A 12,838-nucleotide genomic window follows, 5' to 3' on the forward strand; every position below is an offset into this window, starting at 1 on the left:
AGAAATACAAATAATTTTAAATATATATTTTTCAACAGTACCTTTTATTTGCTTTAGACATTTTCCACAATTTTTTTAGCGGTTTAAAAAGTAAGATTAGGAAGGTCCTCAAAATAAGAATCCCTTTGGGAGACGACTTCTTTGTTAGAGGTGAACCATTGATGTGGATGAAAAAAGAAGACAGTGGGGCCCAAATTTGTTAAATAACGTAGATTACAGTATTTCGAAGTTTCATCCTCTGCACAGATCTTGTCTTTGTGGGAATTCTTTTTTTTTCTTCAGGTTCACATTTATTTATTCCTTGATTTCTTCACTGATTGTTTTTCCTTTTTCCATGACATCTACTTGCCAGCCGATTTCGCCGGCTTTGTTTTTTTTTCAGTCTGATTGTCACTGAAGAGCTGTAGTGATTCCATGTTTCATCATCAGTTATGTATCGACATAGAAAGCTTAGATTTCTTTTGGTGTTTAAGACTTTGGAATATAAGTATTTAATCAAGGCAAGAAACACTTTTTTCCAATTTTATAAATAAACAAAAGTTTCTTGCTTCAATTTTCTAAAAAAAGTTGTGAGGTGATGGACATAAATGAAATTTTGCTGGCAGTTTCGTAATGCTTTACTTGTTACTAAATTTTCATAAAAAATGCAATCAAAATTGAGAAAATTTTATTAGAACATTTTTTATGAAACAAAAAAATTAGTTTAGCATCCTTCAAAAAATTCTTACTTGAGTGTATAAGGGGAACTTTTATGAGCATTTTGAGCCTATAAATGTTAGAAATGTGCATCTCGTGCCACTTATTTGATAAACACATCATTTTATACTATAATTCAAATCAAATCAAATGAAACCTGATTTACTTGTCAAAAATCAATTCCGTCTTACTTTATATTAGGAAAATTATATATGCTGAAAATAAGATTCTTAAGAGAACATTCAAATCACTTTGAGTTCTTAAATTAAAAGGGAAAGAATAAAATAATGAATGCGAAAGAAATGTATTTTTAAGAACACGTGTATAATTTTTTATCCGAGGGAATAATGAACAACAACTTTAAATGTCAGCTAAGTTTGTGCGTCAATTTCATTTAATTTATACACAAATTCGTCATATTTCTGCATCATGTTACGGATTTGTGGGCCGTCAAATACAGATTTATTAGTACTTGTAAAGAGAGTATTTATTTTGTAACTAGTGACATAAATATATCAAGCTTTTATTTTACATAATTTCAGTTATAGCACGAATTGAGACAAATATTCGAAGCGTAAGTACATATTTCCTTCGGAAAAATTACTGTATTTTCCATACGTTTAGCATTAGATGCGTGTATGTGTAAAAGAATTGTAAAGAACTAGTCTTCTTTCCATTTTATGCCTTTATAAATGATTGAAAATTAGAAAATATGCAGAAAAGAAACATAGAACACCAAACAAACAGACAGACCATATATGTATCCATGTAAAGTAACTTCTATAGAAAAGCTCATTTTGTCATGTATTTTATGAAAATGAATAAAGAATTTAATGTACAGAATAAAAAATTAATTACATTAAATTTACTAATCTACTATTAAAAAAATATACAGAAAAAGAGATGATAAATGTGATTTTTTAGCTTCATTTTATTAGAGCAAATTACTCCGTCATGACATCAATTGAATACTTCTAACTAACCATATCCTCATAGACTTAATTAAGCGACATAAAATATTTTCTTTGTATTTCACTGAAATCATTTAAGAACATATTAATTTAAGGATCATATTTGAAAAATACGTCTCGAATAATAGGCATCCAAATAAAAGGTAGTGGGTAATTTCCCAGAGAATTTAATATAATGAATTCTTACAATATTTCTTTGATATCAGACAGAGAAGTGGAGTGGAAGCAGTAAATGTTACCTGCCATTTCTTGCAAAAATATGTCTCAACTATGAGCGCAACATGCCTCATTGATCTTTCAAATGGGAGCTCAAAGTTAATTACATGGAAATTTCTGAGTTTATTAGATGCAAGTATGTGAGCGGGAATTTCCAATTCAAACGAAGTAATGCGCGTTAGTACAGCGAACGCATTCCTTGATCGTCCCCCTTATTTCCGAGTTTCAATATCAGAAGCCGAGCAAAATTAATTATTAGGAAACAAGTTATTCAATATCCTGTCTTTCCTTTGATGTTTAACGCTGGCTAACACTGCTTTTAGCTTTAATTTTCATGTTTCAAGAAATCTGCAACAACTACTTAAACAAAAAATTATGGGTAATGGTTTCTTTGGTACTTTGCTCTAGAGTCTAACCTTGTTTCACAGTGACGGTCTCTGAAATTGCATGAATGTTTATCTAAAATACGTCTCAATTTGAGGCTCAGGTTCCATTTTCTTTCTTTCTTTTTTAAAGTGCATATCATTTGTAGGTATTTACTTTTGTTTTAGGAGCATCAAAGTCGGTTTATTTACATCCAAACCGGATTAAAAAAAACAATATTTCTAGTTGTTTGTACTGTTTTTTGGTTTCATCAAAGTTCTAATGAGATAGCTGATTCATCAGCGTAGTTTCCTTTAAAATTTCAGTTATATTTAACTTTCCTACGACATGGCTTCGCGATATCAAAACAATATCTCGTCCCTACGCTATTCATATTTACTGAAGCCAAACAAATATTACTTTTTATAATTGGCTACACAATATGAAACAAACATGTACGGCTTCATATTTGTAATAATAAGTAGAAGTGTACTTCAGACAACAAGAACAAGAATAAAAACACACATCCCGCATTGACAATAAGTATTGGGACGTGGGTTCTTTGTAATGCTCGATAAATAAATATGACTGTCACATGAAAGGTATCACGTTCATTTTCCAGACCGATCGAAAATTGACGTTTATTTGACTGCGCCCGAATCGGTCGTTTTCTAAATGGATGCGCGCCGAAACAGGCGTCTCAGGTAATGCTGGATGAGCACCGTCTGTCATCATTCCACCGTTTTGTGACAGTAACGGGAATTAATTTGTGATGTGTTTTGTAGACCAGAATATCGATACAAAAATGCATGGAGACATCTGTACTCGATTTAAATGTGGCCAATAAAAGAAGATAAAAAGAAAAGAAAATAATCTTAATACTGTTTGTAGGAGGGTTGGTTAATTGAAGTTACCATGATACAACGAGAAAAGTATTGGGATAAACTCGCATTTAATTACGAGCAACGGAAAATGTAAGAAGGGAAAAAGTCCGAGTCAGATGGCATGTCACATATCAAATACAAGAGGTGCAAAGTGTACCGTATAGCCTCTATATTATGTAATATGAGATCTGTCGAGAGCAGGTTACACCCCACGGCTTGATCTGTAAGCCGTGCGTGTAGAGCACGGGGTCTGGAAGACCTCGTTTTCTGCCCGATTCTCCCCCCGGAGCGACCCCGTCTGTACTTTCGGTTCACGCAATTTCCTTTACACTCCATATTTGCAGGCATAAACAACCATCAGGGTTCAATTATCCTTGAAATTACCAAATTTATTTACTCCCATTGAGCGAGTTAATGAAGTAGTCCGTTGTCCTGATTCGACGTCTAGTCTGGATTGCAAATAAATCTATTTCACAGTACAAACATTTCACATTTACATGTATAATTCTCTGAGAATATTTGATGTAAGTGTGTTAACTTGTAATGGCAGTTGCACAATAATTAAGAAGAAAATTATGGATGGAGACCAAAGAAATATTAACATCGACTGAAAATTAAATATGTTTTATTTAAATTAGAACTTAATTTGTCACGCATGTTATATAAATAAAAAATCGAAACAATTTATGTAAATACGACAACAAATATTTTAGTTAATAGTTACTTGTTTTTATGATTAAAACATAAAAATTAAAAACAAATTTCTGAAAATGATTATTTTTATCTTCTAATTATTTTTAATATTTTCTTAAGTGTACAAAACTGAATTTTATAAAAATTGTGCAATGTTTAATTTAAGTTTTTGTAGAAAGGAAGGAGGGTTCTAAGGCACAAAGTAAAAATATACAATATATTAATTTATTCAAGAAAATGTACCAATTAAAATTAATTAACGATAATCACTATCTGAAATATATATTAAATGCAAATTATTTATTCTCTGAACAAAATTAGTATTTCGAATATTAATTTGAATGTTTTGGACGAAATCACTTAAACAAACCCTGGAAATTCTGAAGTGCAACACATAATATTAGACGAACTCGCCTGCAATATTCAGCACTCAACTTGAGCATTCGTCGATTTATTAAATTTGGATAGTATCAGGTCCTGTGTTCTTGAGGCTCGACTAGCGAAACGGCTCGAATTCAGGACAATGCGATATTTGCAGCTGAACAGCTCCTCAACTTCATCCCCCTTGAAAAGATTGATGCCATTAATTAGAAATTTTAATTGGAAACTCAACTTCTAATTAATTTTAATAACATTACAATTAACGATTGCGTCTAATGGGTGGAGATAATTAGATCAATAAAAGTACTTAATGCAGGATCGTTTCAAGGATTTATGTGCCCTTAAATTTGGGCGTGTTTGCGGGATAACAATGAATATTTTGCCTCAGACAAAATTAATTTGTGACGTGTCCCTGTTTTTTTCTTGAATATTCATCCGATATTAGTTTATTCGGAGAATTCTTAGCAAATGAATCTTATAAATTTTATTAGAGGCATATTGGCATGTAATAGATTTTGAAAAGGAACGAGCATTCCTTTGTGGACGAAAATTCCTTTTAAAATGAAACTTTGATAGACCGCATGATTTTGCATGAATAAAATGCTTCTCAATATGCCTGCCGTTATATTGATCCTATAGGGACGGTTCTTTTCTAGACAAAGGATCAAATTTACCAAATTATATCAAAAGGTTTAAATTTTTTTTTAGACGTCCTTAAGTAATGCTATTAAGTCACTATAATTTTTGGATCGTCTAAAAATTGTAATATTAAGACATGTTTCTATTTAAGTGATTTTAATAAGTAGCTTTGAAAGAATAGATTTTATATAAAAGGTCGGCAACATGCAATAAATTATTTTTTAATTAATTTTTATTGAATGTTCCCCGTAATGAATACGAAATAAGGTGAAGCTGCAAGCAGCCTACATCCCACGCTTCGGTCGTAGGGCTTCGTTTTCAAGTGGAGCAGTAACCAGGTAAACTAAATGAAATTGAATCTCGTCTAAGGGAATCGCTCGCAATATAGAAATTTGCGAGTTTTTGATGTACATCGACAAGCAAAGCTTCACCCGGATTCGATGACAAGTACCCTATCCAAGTGGTGGGAGGCCGGGAGGACGAGGGTTATTTTTATCAAACACTTTCAATATTAAACCATAATTTCGTATGCATCGAAGTAAATAATATTTCTTTAGAAATTTGATGAAATGGTGGATCCAATAGTACCTAATGTACCAATCAGATGATAAAAAGCTGACTTACACCAAAGTTTAAATTTTACGCTATTTTTGACAATTTCTATTCATGTTCGGCATATGATATATTTTTCTAATTATAACTAAATGCAGTCTCCGAATTTTTAAATATTTAATCTAGAGTTTATTCGGTTACAAACCTAATAAGCTTTACTAGATAAATATTGGCATCATAATAAAAATGTCATAATGAATCAGTCATATTTTCTATTATAGGAGATCCTAATCTGCTATCACTTGGTCGTCTTAGAAACTCTATTTTATTTAGACTGACACTTTCTTCTTTCTTTTACAGTCGTTTTTATTTTTTATGTGACTTTGTTCTTCTTAGTTGTTCAATGTAACTCACATATTTTTATTCATCTCAATCAGACTTACCCTTAGTTTTGGAGACCATTTTAAGTAAAATGATAAACTGAATTTGCCATTAACGTTCGAATGGCTCAAATATTCAAGGCAATTGTAATAAAGTAAAATCATCTGTCACAAATACGCAAAATAACATTGAAGTGGGAAAATTTCTTGATACTGATATGAACTGGAGAGTATTACTGAAATTATATTGTTCTAATGTTCTTGTATAAAAATATTCAAATTGTCTCATTTTACATGTACAATAAGTAAATCTTGCCTTAAAAGATATAGATGTAGAAAGTATGAGATTTTCTGAAAATTTTCCAATTATTGAAATTAAATTTTTATTCGTAGTCCTTGTATATTTATATGTAAAAATATTCTGTGCATAAATTCTTGTTTTGTTTCGTAATATTCAAAATATCCTAAATACGCTTTTGCATAATTACGAGCTTTTAATAAAAAGATTTTTAGTACCGACATTAAAATTTTAGAGCAACCGTATTCGAGAACAATTTATGTAGTTGCACGATCGGCGATTTCGTTCAAACATTCATAAACAGAACGAGTTTACATGCATTAATTATCCGGCCATTCAATGCAACAAAGTGTTATAGGGAAAACGGGGCGATTTCGTCGTCCCCCGAAAATCGCTTCCCAATTTGTTAAGTTATTTAAATTAATTAAAATTTATGTAATTTGAATACCCGTTACGGGAAACGGGCCCCCGAGAAGAAACTATTTAAAACACTTCGCTAAGGAAACAGCGATTTTCGTTCCAGTCCCTCTGATCCACTCCGTGAGCAATATTGCACGTATACTTTTTGGGGTGGCTTTAATTGTCGCAAAAAACGTCCGTTTTCCCGTTGTGTAATTGTACCGTGCTTTACTATCAGACTGTTTATGTTCTTTTTATTACGTTTGCAAATCCGATACAATCCATGATTTTAATTGTATATTTATAGACTTGTACTTTGATTGTATAAATTTATTTACATTTATAAGTTTATTATTTTGAATGACTCGGTAATTTTATTAATTTAAAAATTAACTAAGAAAAATAACACGGAGTAAAATAATTAACAGAAATCTTTCCGAGCCGGGATGCGCAAACGTGTAAAATGACGAAAATAATTACGAATCTCGTTTGCTTATACACGAAACCGATTGACGCGTGAAATATTTTATATTAGCGAATGTTGCAATGACAATAATTTTCCGCTCAGATAAGTAGAATGGGAAGGAAGTTGGCAATTTTCGCCGGCAAAAATATGAATTTTATGGCAGCTTGTAGTCAATAAAAATAATAAATATGATTTCTACATCTTCGCTTTCATTTACCTATCCAGAATTGATTTATGATTAAGTTTCTGCTGTGGACTCGTCGTTATTTCTTCTCGTTCACATTTTAGATTCTTTTAGATTCTTTTATTTTCTGTGCCAATTTTAATATTTCACAATATAAATAATGTTATGGTTGAAATGCGGTGATTTTGTTGTTTCGACTAAAATTTTGATGGCGTTACGGTCCACAGCCGGAAACTGTTTAACTAACTGTTTTGTTAGTAATTATAATTAAGCGTAGTTCGGAGTGCGGCAGTTTTCTTGATTAAAATCGGGTATATTCGCTGGCGGAATTAACTGTTGTGTTCGGAAACGGACGGGCCAAAATGCGGGAGATGATGAATGCCTCCAAAGTTGTGTGTAAAAGTCGTTAATAACACTCAAAACTGGCGCTTACCTAGGTTATAATAATTCTTCGCATCTTTGGGGAGTTCAAAGTTCTTCGGGTAACACGATAGCGAGAAATAGATACCGGTAGAAATTTGTCTTCGGATAGGGGCACACCCGAAGCAACACTTTATCTCATGCATTTAAATTTGATTAATTGCTAAACAATTATTTATAATCCACTTACTTACAAGTATTACAAATATTAAAGAAACTTTCTTATAGATCCTTTGAGTTATTTGGGTTCTTCCATTTATGGTTCTACTCAAACTGGCATCCGGAGCGAAGAGTAAACCCGATTGATATTGTCTTTTCTTATTATTAAATTCAAATTACAATTAAATTACACATCTTTTCTTCTTTCAATCATATAATTTTAATTTTTATCTCAATTTGGTCTTCTTCGACTTGTACTTCGACTGTTTGTAATTAAGTAATGAAGCATGCTAATTCAATATTTTTTTTCTTAAAAAACTACTTGAGTGGCTGAAATTTATCAATTGATCTGATCGCAACTTTTTTTTAAATAAGATTTCGTTTGGTTTTGTTCTTGATGCAAGAAGGCAAACCGGAAACGTCAATATACCATTATTTTAGTAATTGGTCTGAATGAGATAAGAATGGATATGTTAAAGATATTCTGTACACAAATTATTCTTAAAAATGTAACATTTTTGAAGCTAAAGGCAATTGCAATTAACCAAAAACTATCCAAATAAATTTAAAGTCAACCAGAATACAAATAAGCAAAATGAAGGACACTTTATCAGTCGATAGACAGGAAATGTAAATTTAAAAAACATTATATTGCATGTTCCGAGTCACTTCATTACTATGAAATATGGCCTATTTCACATCAGTTTTAATCATTCGGCTCACGTTCTGTATGAATATCATCACATTGATGCAATGGTAACTAATTTGGTCAGAGATCGATCATGTACCGTAAATCCCTGTGTGTGTATGCATATGTGGTTTAATTAAAACGTAATTCGATATGTGAATTTAAATTTGATCACCGTCATAATTTATTGTTGAAAGATTGGCAGAAAAATTGTTTTAAAATATTATTTGCTTGCTGAAAACCATAAATTTTTTAACGGGATGTTTTATGATTTTTAATTAAATAAAAACTAAAGCGACTATTGTCAAAAGTAAAATTCATTTTGCAAGGATACAATCACATGGTGTTAGTTAAATAATTTTATTATAGTTCCATAAAAATCCATTAATCATCTTTTAAAAAGAATTAAAAGAGCTTTTGTGAGAGAAATGCAGTTGCTGAAAATAGAAGTTAAGTTGAAAAACGGTCTAAAACGGGCATTTCTTATTTTCCGACTTGGTGCTTAAAACCTTGAGAGCATACCGCAGCGATCACAAAAATTCAATTTAATTTAATTTAACATAAAATAAAGCCAACACAAATACGAAATACAAGCGTAGAAGTAATTAAAATTCCCAAGAAGGATGCTCTACACCGCCAGATAAAATTAAACACAGAAATAAATAGTGAATTTCGAATTAAGGGACGGCAGGCAGGTAAAATAAGATTAAGGGGGTTCGCCGTTAATTAAAGATCTTACGTAGGTGAACGAGACAAATATCCGAAAGCAAATCATACGCAGGGGGATTTTTCTCCCTTCACTCCTCTCAGCTTTCTCCGACAGACATGAAAATGTACACCTAAGTATACATTTTCAGCAATTACAGGTCAGATTTTATGCGGGAATTCAATATATTGAGTATTTGTTCTTACACTTATTACAAAATTGTGTACAATATGTTTCACTTAAAACTAGATTATAATCAGGGATTAAATTAAAAAACTATAATGGTAATTATTGAATATTTATATAATGAGGGAAAGAAACGTTTCGTTAAATTTTAAATATTAAAGAATAAACATTTTTCAGTCTTTAATTTTATGAGTTTTTTAATTAAGTACATCTTCGCTACGTCGACCTATTTCAAGGTGAAAAATAATTGTTCGACCGTGAAAATTCGAGTAGTTATTAAATAAGAAACAGAAGTAGCGTATCCGAGATGGCGATCCAATAACCCAAGTTGGCAAACACACTTATTAAAAGTCGAGATCGAATTCGTTCCTGAGCCGAACAAATAATTAGAATCCGACGATAAATAAATCCAAGGGAAAATCAAGGCAAAATATCATCAAACTCGTGCAAACTTTACTTTGATTTCGGGGGCGCCAAATTAATTCAGAATACGCAATGTTAACTCAATATTGGCAAAGTTATCTGGTGCACATTACCTGAGGCAACTGAAAGATTCCCAACGCAAATTCGCCGGGAACGCGCTGTTTACGATCCAAACCGCCGTGTGTATGTGTGTGTAAACTACATGCAAGTTTAATAATACCTATCACGCAGTGAATCACGTTCTGTCAACAGACTCTTCAATGGAATTGCAGGATACCTGAAAATCTTGTGTTACACCCAAGGCTCTTTTGTCAGGAAACTTGCTTTCCTCATTCATAACTTAACAGACCCCGTTCGTCTCCTAAATAAAGTATTAGTTCGACTTGAAAATGGCAAAACAGACAGCCCGATAAATCCCACGATGGCATGTGTGTGTTTACGTTTGCCTGCCTAAAGCCACGTGCTAATTAATTTTCTGCTATCTCTCTTTCTCTAATCTTAATAACTAATGTTACACATGTTCAAATGGATGTTTATTAGCATGTTTTAGCTTCAATATTTGCAGACCTATGTGTAATACATAAATTATAAATTTTTGGAAAATTTTCGTTGCAACAGAGGAACAACGCGTTGCTTTAATTTCGTTAGGGCGTCGCGGCGTGTCGGATCTGTCGTCGGGAATGTTGATGGGATTCGGCGATTCAGTCCAGTCACGAACGGCACATTACATTCGAATTCAGGCCGCGAACCTTCAACTGTTGCAGAAACACATCGGCCAAACTGTATCATTCTTGCCTTTGCTATTATTGAAATTACCAAGCCGATATGGTTTTATAACCGGTCGGATAGTTTCCAGTTCGTCCACATCCACAATCCATTGAGTATTAAACTATGCTATTTTTATTTTGATATTTAGTGTATAAATATGGTTATTCATTGAATGTCAGACTGTATCTTTGTTTCTGCATTTTATTATTTCCTGTTTCTTTGTTTAGTACCCAAACAAAGTAAGGGATTTACTTTATATTTTGAGGTAAAACTAATGTTGTTTCTAGCAGTTGTTTAGCTGTTCTCTTTTAAAATTCATATTATGTTTGTGTTCTTTTCTGCCCTTCAATTTTAAAGATTTGAAACTTAAAAAAGAGTCATAGATGCCAATTGTATGAGACAAAAACTAAACTTGCATCAGCACAGTTGACATACCTCATTCGTGGACGTTCTGAAGCCCAGAAGTTTATAGATATCGAACCCCCAATAAATCCAAGCCCGTAACAGCGTTTCACAGTTTGTTTACAGGTTGTTAGCAGTCGAGCAGGTGGCATTATTTATCGAAAAAGATACCGCTTCGACGCTCGAGGGGCGGTTATTATGAAAATCGTCGGCGAATATGCGGCAGGCTGTCCGGGCACCGGAGTCGTGCGGGGCTTGGCGCGCGATGGATTTCCACAAAGACGATGAACGTGTGATAACAACGGTCTGGCGTCTCTGCAAGCGGCACGTTTGCCAACACACATTGTCACTTTCTCGGGCACGCCGATCGACAAATGCGCCAACTGAACAAAGCATCTTTACTTTTGGTTTTGAATCGGGTCAGGACTGTTTGCTTAATAGAAATTTAAGTCCGGCGATCGATCGCTGTTTAAATACGGCGAAAACGAAGGATTACCATTGTTTGAGGAATTGTTTGCGGATCAGTTCGACGTCGGAACTATGGCACATTTTTTTAAAACGTGCCGATAAACAATTAGAACTATTAATGATAGTTAAGCATGTTTTTTTAAGTGGGGGAAACCTAGAACTAGCCACTAAACCTATCATGATTCGCCTTCACATTTTTACGATGATAATGTATTCTAATCTAAACAGACAAATAGTAATTCTTCTTCCTTAAGAACTCCCAGTGAGGAAGTTCATTTCACATTGCTCTGGAAATCAAATGACCATCATAACCTTGTTAACGAATGCCACAGCTGCAAATCTAGTTGCCATGAAATGTCACCTACTGGCGATGGTATTAAACAAAGCGCGATGTAAGCGACCAATCATTAGAGCAAATCAAAAGAACTAATTTAAATAATTGACACTCTGAAATGCCTGTTTCGATAGTCGTCGGCGCCATTATATATTTGCCAATTCGAGCGGCTTTACGGAATTCTCTTCTTTACAATTGGGATTGAATCAGTAATTCCCGTGCAAAGGAAACTGACGCGCCCAATTGAATTACAACCGATTTCTGAAAGCAATATCCGTTTTTAGCTGAATGCACACTGTCTGATAAATATGCAAAACGTCGGAGGCTCCGCGCACTGTCATATGGGCTTTGTCGTGTCTGCTAATTTCGTTTTGGCGCTCCCGCTCGCTATGTGCAACAGTTTCAAGGGGTTAAAAGGTGCAGAGTGAAAAATTGAGTCGTGGATGTTGCAGCGCACCAATTTGTGTGTTACTGAATATATTCAAAGGATGAGACAATTAATTGCATATTTCGGACTACTTCATGTTTGAAGTGTTTAAATGAAAGGAATATTTGGATCAGTTTGCATTCTCAACCTTTCACCTACATGTATTTTATAGTTTTGTAATTGTGCAGTGTTAATCGTGTGTTATGCGAACGTGCTTTCCAAAATTTGTTTTTGTCGGCAGATGTTTTCTATTTAAACATTCGTTTGTTGTTGGTTGATGAAAGAGATAAAATAGAGCTTTTATTTCGATTTATATCACAACGGCAAATCAAAAATTCGCTTTTATATACCGTGTAGTTTCAAATCAGTAAATGATTAACTTCTAAAACCCATTTGTATCAATACCTTTTTAATTATGTTCCGGTAGTAAAAAACAAAATAAAATTTGTTTAAATTGAATCAATTTAATTTGCATTAAGTATGCTATTTAAATTAAACAGTTAAAATTAAATTAATAAAATATTTCCTTTATAACAAAACAATAAACATTATTTAAATTGCATGTTTTAATGTACATTTATCTTAATGGTGAAGTATATTATCTAGACAAAAACAAAAGTACTAGAATTTTAATAATCATTAATATGTTTATTTGTCTGTTCTTTGTTATGTATCATGAATAAATAAATTGATAGGATTAAATCGATTTCAATAAAATAATGATGACAGTATATT

At 32.7% G+C, this 12,838-nt stretch overlaps 1 protein-coding gene across 2 annotated transcripts in view; it reads left to right on the plus strand.

Annotated features, from left to right (window-relative positions):
- Positions 1-12,838, plus strand: part of LOC109608656 (CUGBP Elav-like family member 4) — a 334,021-nt gene that overhangs the window by 127,537 nt on the left and 193,646 nt on the right. The gene's annotated exons all lie outside the window — the stretch shown is intronic.

The sequence above is a fragment of the Aethina tumida genome, chromosome 3, assembly GCF_024364675.1.
Source record: "Aethina tumida isolate Nest 87 chromosome 3, icAetTumi1.1, whole genome shotgun sequence".
Classification (NCBI taxonomy): domain Eukaryota; kingdom Metazoa; phylum Arthropoda; class Insecta; order Coleoptera; family Nitidulidae; genus Aethina; species Aethina tumida.